The sequence below is a fragment of the Parasteatoda tepidariorum genome, chromosome 2 (genome assembly GCF_982258835.1).
Source record: "Parasteatoda tepidariorum strain Cologne lab strain chromosome 2, Ptep-v5.0, whole genome shotgun sequence".
Taxonomy (NCBI): Eukaryota; Metazoa; Arthropoda; class Arachnida; order Araneae; family Theridiidae; genus Parasteatoda; species Parasteatoda tepidariorum.
In genome coordinates, this window is record NC_141756.1 from 117,513,209 (window position 1) to 117,520,277 (window position 7,069).

Here is a 7,069-nt window from a genome sequence, read left to right on the forward strand (position 1 = left end):
ATCAAAACTAATATTAATTACAAGTATTACTTTAATTAGGCATCTGATTAAAATAAAAGTAAGGCTTAAGTTTGAACTATTTTGATGGAATTACCCTTAACATTAAAAGGTTAATTTTTGAATAAAATTATTATAATATGAATAAACTTATTATAATTGTTAAAAATATTACATTTATAATCAATAGTTTCTTGTTTGTATTTCTAAAAAAGAAAATTGTATTGAAATGAACGAGTGGTAGTAAATCTATATTTGTGTGACACTTTTTTAAATCTGTAAAAAGTAGACACGACAGTAAAAGTTTTACATTTTGAATAGAAAGACAGTTTTTTTCAACTAAAAGTTAAATAACTTCTTAATCTGTTGTGCATTTTCAATTTTCAAGCATTGTGTTACCTCTTACATCTTTTAATCTTATACATTCTTGTGTTTTATTTTCTCCTACCATGAATTTTAAATTAAATCTAAATTAACGCTCGCGTTTAGAGCAATTTATGTAGTATTTATTGTCTAAATAGTTTTTTTTTATTAAAGTAATTGTGAAAATTGAGTAACTCCATCTCATCATTCAAGAGGAAGTGGAATTTTTCAGGAAATGAGGAGGAAAAAGGTTCAGAACCCCCTCTGCTCTGATTGAAACCAAATAAAAAAAAATGAAAAAAAAAAAAAAAAGCGATGCGTATTGCACCTACACAAATTAAATTTCTTTAAAATGTTTTGTCTCCGAGCTGCAAATACTTCACTTCCAAACTTATCCATAGCTTGATAAATGCTCAGAAAATCCTATTCTTTCAAGTGATACTTTTTTATTATTAATACATTTGATTAGAATGCAAAAGCTACCGAATTTTGGGCCAAATTTTCAATCTAAAAACTAGAGTTTGATCGACTGCAAAATATCGAATTTTAATAATGAAAGAAAAATAATTAAGTACAGAAAAATATATTTCAAAACAAAATTTTGCAATGGATATTTATATTCTAAGCTGGAAATTTTTTCTGTATTTTCTGTTGCCTTCATTTGTAACTGCATCTATGATAAGATTATAAGCAATTTTAAACGTCCATATACTTCTGAGTGGTATTTTAAAATGATAAAGCTGGAATATTGTAGGCATATGTTCTGGGGATTTTAAAAGGGGTTTAGGGAGAAGGTACAAAGCATTAACAAAAAGGGAGTTCCGAATCACGTGTTAGAAACCCTAATTGTAATAACTTATTGTGAAACAAAGAAAAAGGGGAATTTTTTTTCCAGCCCTTAATGGACCGCCATTTAAATGGCACTTTTATTTTTAGGGTGTCTACAATCTCTTTATTATGAATTATATTCAATTAAAATACTTAATAAAAGCGCCCCAATTTTTTTAGATATGAATGTGGCTTTATTCATTAGTAGTACTAAACATCTATTCCTCATTTGAATAAAAGTTATCTTTTTGTAACAGCGTTTCACAATAAGCTCCTACAATGACATCACGCAACTCGTAGAACGATTTTGCCACAGTTCAAAATAGTGTTATTCTTAAAGTTTTTAACTTACAAATTTCGAAGCTCTGAATTTATTTAAAGATAAAGCACACTTCTATCATTTAACTGTCAAAGCCTTTTTGTGGTTCAGTGGTTGCGGACATGCTGAGATTGTGGTGCCCTACGAGTGTGATGCCTTATTTTTTCTATTCAAAACAAGCTCAGAAAGTTGTAGTTTTGTTTCGAGTCTATATCGATTAAAGCAGGGGTGCCAACAATTACAATTTATCCGCAATCATTACGCTTTCATTGTCATTGTCTTACTTTCAAATAATAAAATTTATACTTTTTAAGAATTTCCGTAATAAGCAGTTTAAAGTAAGCTTATTTTCCTCTCCATTACAAAGAGTTATGACATTTTTATGGTCTGCAACTAATCTGAGATTTTTTTCTACTCCTCAAACAATTCTACAAGTAAGAAAAACAATGTTTTGATAGAAACATATAAAAAAGGGAAAGAAACTTTATTTATATTTCCTTCCAATAAGCTAAACTTCTCTCCTTATGGAAGAGCATATTAGAAGGATAACTAAAACTGATGCTGGATCATAAATTTTTTAAGGTTCAAGTGCAACATGACAAAAAACCGTGAAGGCTAGTTTTTAATGAACTAAGACCTTGAAAATTCATTCCATTTCATTTTACCATCTTATAAAGTTTCAACTTTGCATAATTTTTAAAATAGTTTCTTTTTTATCTAAATGTTATTTTTTGTTTAATAGTAAATCCATGCATAATTTTATTAAAATTTTATACCTTTATCATATTAGGTTGTATATACACCTTAAAATTGCTCTAATTTATATTCCGTTTATATTTTGGTGCTCTGATGTCTGATAGCTAAATTGGAAAGTTGGCACCTCTGCAAAAGTCAGCATTTTAAAATATAAGACTTTAGAGTAAAGTCTGTATTAGAATAGTAAAAAGGTAGTGAAAAATCTCGAAATATCGGAGGTGGAATAAAATGTTTAAATTTAAAAAACCAGAGTTGCGTCAAAAATAAACCATCACTGTTTTATGTTAGATGAAGCTATTTGGTGAGAAAGGTTTTTTACCGAAAGTTCCTCTATACTTATGCTAAAATGAATAACATTAACAAACCCATCTATCATATGTTTAAAAATAGTTACTTTTTTCAACAAAAAAAAGGGAAAAGTTCTTTGTGTGTACAACCAGAACGTGAGGGTTGAGAAGTTGAGGCACACAATTGTGTGTTATTTTTCATCTGCAAATTCTTTCCATTTTCCCCTACAGATAGGAACCTCAAGATTGAAAGCTCTCTTGCTACTTGAAAAAAATTTGGTTTAAACGCAATTTCATTTTCTGACCTCTTGGGTGCGTAATGCCGTTTGAGTTTGGTGCTGTGTAGTTGCTTTTAAATCTTTTGATTATAAGGTCTGAATTAAATTTGATCCCAAGTAAATTCACATCGATTTCATGTAATTTAAATGGTGTTCACAAAGGCTTGCACCATTAAAAAAAATATTTTAGAATTTTTATTGGTAGCCTTATTTACGCGTGATTACATATTTCGTAGTGATATCTGTTATCAAAGAAAAGTCCTGCTTCAAGTTCTCCACAAGCTTCAGACAGATATAATTCTTTAATATGGAACATTTTAATAATTTTTTCTTGTTTGAAACAAAATTGCTTTAGTTTTCCCTCTAAAATAATATAAAATTGAATTCAATTATAAAGCTACGAACAAAATATTATTTATGAATAATGTTTTTGGATAATTATATTTAAGAAAATAACTTCCGATATCAAAGCTAAACTTTAGTTCAACATGTTAACCACTGCTGCAATGGGCATTGTGAACTATTGCATAATTGCTGTTATTGGCATGATGACATTTTCGACATGCAAATTGCGTGAGGTGTGACTATATAATTTATAACTATGAAGAAGATAGTCTGCATTGTCAAACTAGTTGAATAAAAGTTTATTCCCAGGTTAACAGAGCTTTCTTGTCAGTGGTGAGATTTTATCCAAGTTAGAAAACTTATCCTGATAAGTAGATAATATACAGTTAAGCTTTTGTCGTTTATTTAAAAAACATGAACGACACTATGGGTGAATACTATTCCTTTTTAAAGTTAAAGGCATTGTACATTCATTTGGTAGTGAATGATGTTAGAAAAATTATTAAAAAAAAAAAAAAAATTTTGTTTACCCCCCCTCCTCCAGACAAATATTGTGGATACGGGTCTGATACGCTTTCTAGGAAAATATTGATAGATTTCGAAAAAATATTTTTTTCACTATACATTAAAAAAACAATTAAATCTTCGAAGAAGGGTTTCAAAATGTAATCAAACGTATCAGATAGTTTATTTTCTAATATGAACTCCAATAATAAGAATAAACGTTTATGGTTAACAACAGAAATATTTATCATTGTTAAGAACATTTTTTCGAAACAAAATTTTGTGATTTTTACTGTTTGCTCACAATGTTTTTAAAAGAAAATTTTCTTATTACTTAATTAATAACTTGCCAGCATTTTTTTTCATTCTATGAAATGAAAAATGAATGATATATTACAATAAACTTGTAACAATTAGAATTCAATTTATCATAAACAACTGCATTAATTATTTATGATTGCACATTTATACTTGTCACTGAATTTTGTTTCTATAATATATTTTACTAGAAAGACAAATAAAATCAAATGATGAGCAACCAAAAAGTTCTTTAGTAATGTTAATATTTATATTATTTTTTGACATAACTAGGTATATTTTTTACCTGGTATTTATCTCCTGAATATTATTTTCTGCGCAATACTGTCAGAAAATAATGCTTTCAATTTTATGCCGCTGATAGAAGAATTGTTATTAATTAATATTCGAAATAATAATTAAAGAAGAATCATCATTAATCTTTAAAGGCTAAAGACAGTAACCTTCTCAAATAAAAACGCCCTTTATTTCAATCTTGGTCATTTTTGTCAGCTTTCAGCGACCTCGACAATGAACCAAAGAATTGAACATTTATTCATTTACCTTGATAGGCTTTGGAGATATCTGAAAGTTAAACGATATTTTACTAAAAGTGCTTGAAGTGCTTTTTTAAGGAGTTTTTTTTCCTTATTGTTTACACATTAAATTTATTCAGCGAAAGTTAATTCCGACCAGTGTGACAAAATCTAATGCATGAAACATTTCAGTTTAAGTAAAACGTTTCCTTTTAAAACGCACTGTTTATTTTATTACACATTCTTTCCAGAATGTAATCATAAGCCCTTATGAAATATTTCATTATGAAAGCTCTATCAGAACTTGAAAATTAGCTGAAAACAAATTTGTTATTTTCGATTGAAAAATTTGATAGAATTTAAGTATCTACAACTTTACAGACTCAGACGTAGAATAGTAATCGTTCCCTCCTTTTTTTTTGTTCAAGACTTGGTTTTTAAAACTGTTTGATTTTGTTGCATTGATTACTTAATAAAGTTAGTGATTAGATCCGTAGCAACTTCCTTGCGCCGTTTACTATTAAACTACACATTCAACTTATCAATTTATTCACGTAATTGATTTGTAGTGATGTCAACTCCTTATCTTTTGATATTTTGAACTTAGTTTAGAAGATATGAACTCCTAGTAGATATTCATATAAACTCACGTTTATGGGATAATTCCTAATTATTAATCCACATTTGGCTACATTTAAAAGAAAACTAAGAAACCGTCCAGTCGTTAGCGCGATATTAATTCGGTTGATTTTTATTTAAAAAAAAGTGGTAAAAACATTTTCAAACTTGTCAGAAAATATTATTTGAATGTGAAATCTAATTTTTTTTGTAGGAGTCATTTTTTATAGTTTCTACAAAAATAAGTTTTCATGATTGCAAATCCGTCAGAAAATATCACAAATAACGAGGGTTGCAGATCTGATTAGGTCTTTTTTAGTAAAAAGTGTTAGTTATCTTTATTTTTTCTAAAAAATATCAAATTTCGTTTCAACATCGTGCTGAAAATATAGTAGTTAAGAAAGACAAAAAATGCAAGTCTTCATTTAAATATAAACTTGAGAGTTTGAATCAGGAGCAATAGATTACAATATTGAATACTTTATGCGGGTACTTTTTTCATTATGATTATATTTGTATTATATTCAAATTACATTTATATTTGTGTTTATTTCATTTAACTGAATGATGTAAAATTGGTTTAAACACCTAAAAATTACTTTAAAGCTAAAAAGGCGGTTAGAAAATTTCTTAAAAATCATTTTTATGTTAAATAAGAGTATATATTTTCAGTTATTTGATAAATTAATAAAAGTTTTGAAAATTTATTTAAAAAATGCATTTCTATGGCATATTGGCAATTTCAGCTGGTTTATTATTTACTATTAATCATCATATAAAATGCAGCATAAGCTTTACAGAAAGCTTTTTGCTAAGTATAATAAGTGAAGATCACAGTTTATAGTATTTTAACGGCTTTAGTTTGTCAACCGAAGTTTATTAAAAGCACAAAAATTTTAAATTGTCGCAGAAAAATTTTTAGATACGCTCTATTTTTTCGCTCCAATTAAGATAATTTTTCTAATTTTTATACTACTTCGCATTGATTTAAATTTAAAAAAAAAAAATTCTTTCACAGTAATCTAAATTTTCTATGATTGAAATCAGTTTTTCCTTAAGATTTACGTTGCCATACGACAACACTGGTTTCTTGTGACTGTATAAACTTTCACTATTGCTATTTTTATAACTATAGAAAGGCAAACTCTTTATTTTCACTTATGCTTATCGATGCTCATAAATTCACATCGTTTTCGCATTGGTACCACAATCAACTAGGTGTGCCCTAGGAGGTATTATCTCCCCCTCCCTCCTGAAAACATTGTTAATAAGTAGTTATTTGCTGTAACCTAATACGAATTTCTAGAACACGAAATATCTTAGTTTTATTTTATTTTGTTTGTTTTTCCATTTATTTTTGCGTCAGACTTATTTTTCCGCACCATTTGAATCTATTAACTTGTATTTCTTCTGGTTAAGCTGTATAAGTTTTTTATACCCGATCCTAAGTATATCTCACCCAACCATAAAATTCTCAAATCTTTCTCTTTATGTTAATAGTTTTAAGACATGCATCGATTTCTCTCTAATGCATCATAAAAAGTAATTTTTTAAAAGAATCAATTGAAATTATAAATAAAGCAAGAATGAAGCAAAAATTGAAATGGAACAATTTCCATATTTTTGAGTCTTAAACACTTTCTATATTTAAAGTATTTTTCTGCTAATTAAGAAATTTATATCTAAAATTCTGATTTAAAAAAATATATGTGTAGAAAATTTCAATTCTTATGCATAATTTTTTTGTCATATTGGTTTCTTTTTGAAGTACTAAAATTATTCACTTGATTTTAGATTATTGATCAAAGCAAGATTTCTGTTCTCAAATAAAAACATGAATGTTCAAGTATAAATATTAATTTTCTGAGTTGCATTCTAAAATTTCAAAAATATGGATACATGTTTGAAGAATCCGCCGGTGCCGCTTTGTAATTTTGACTA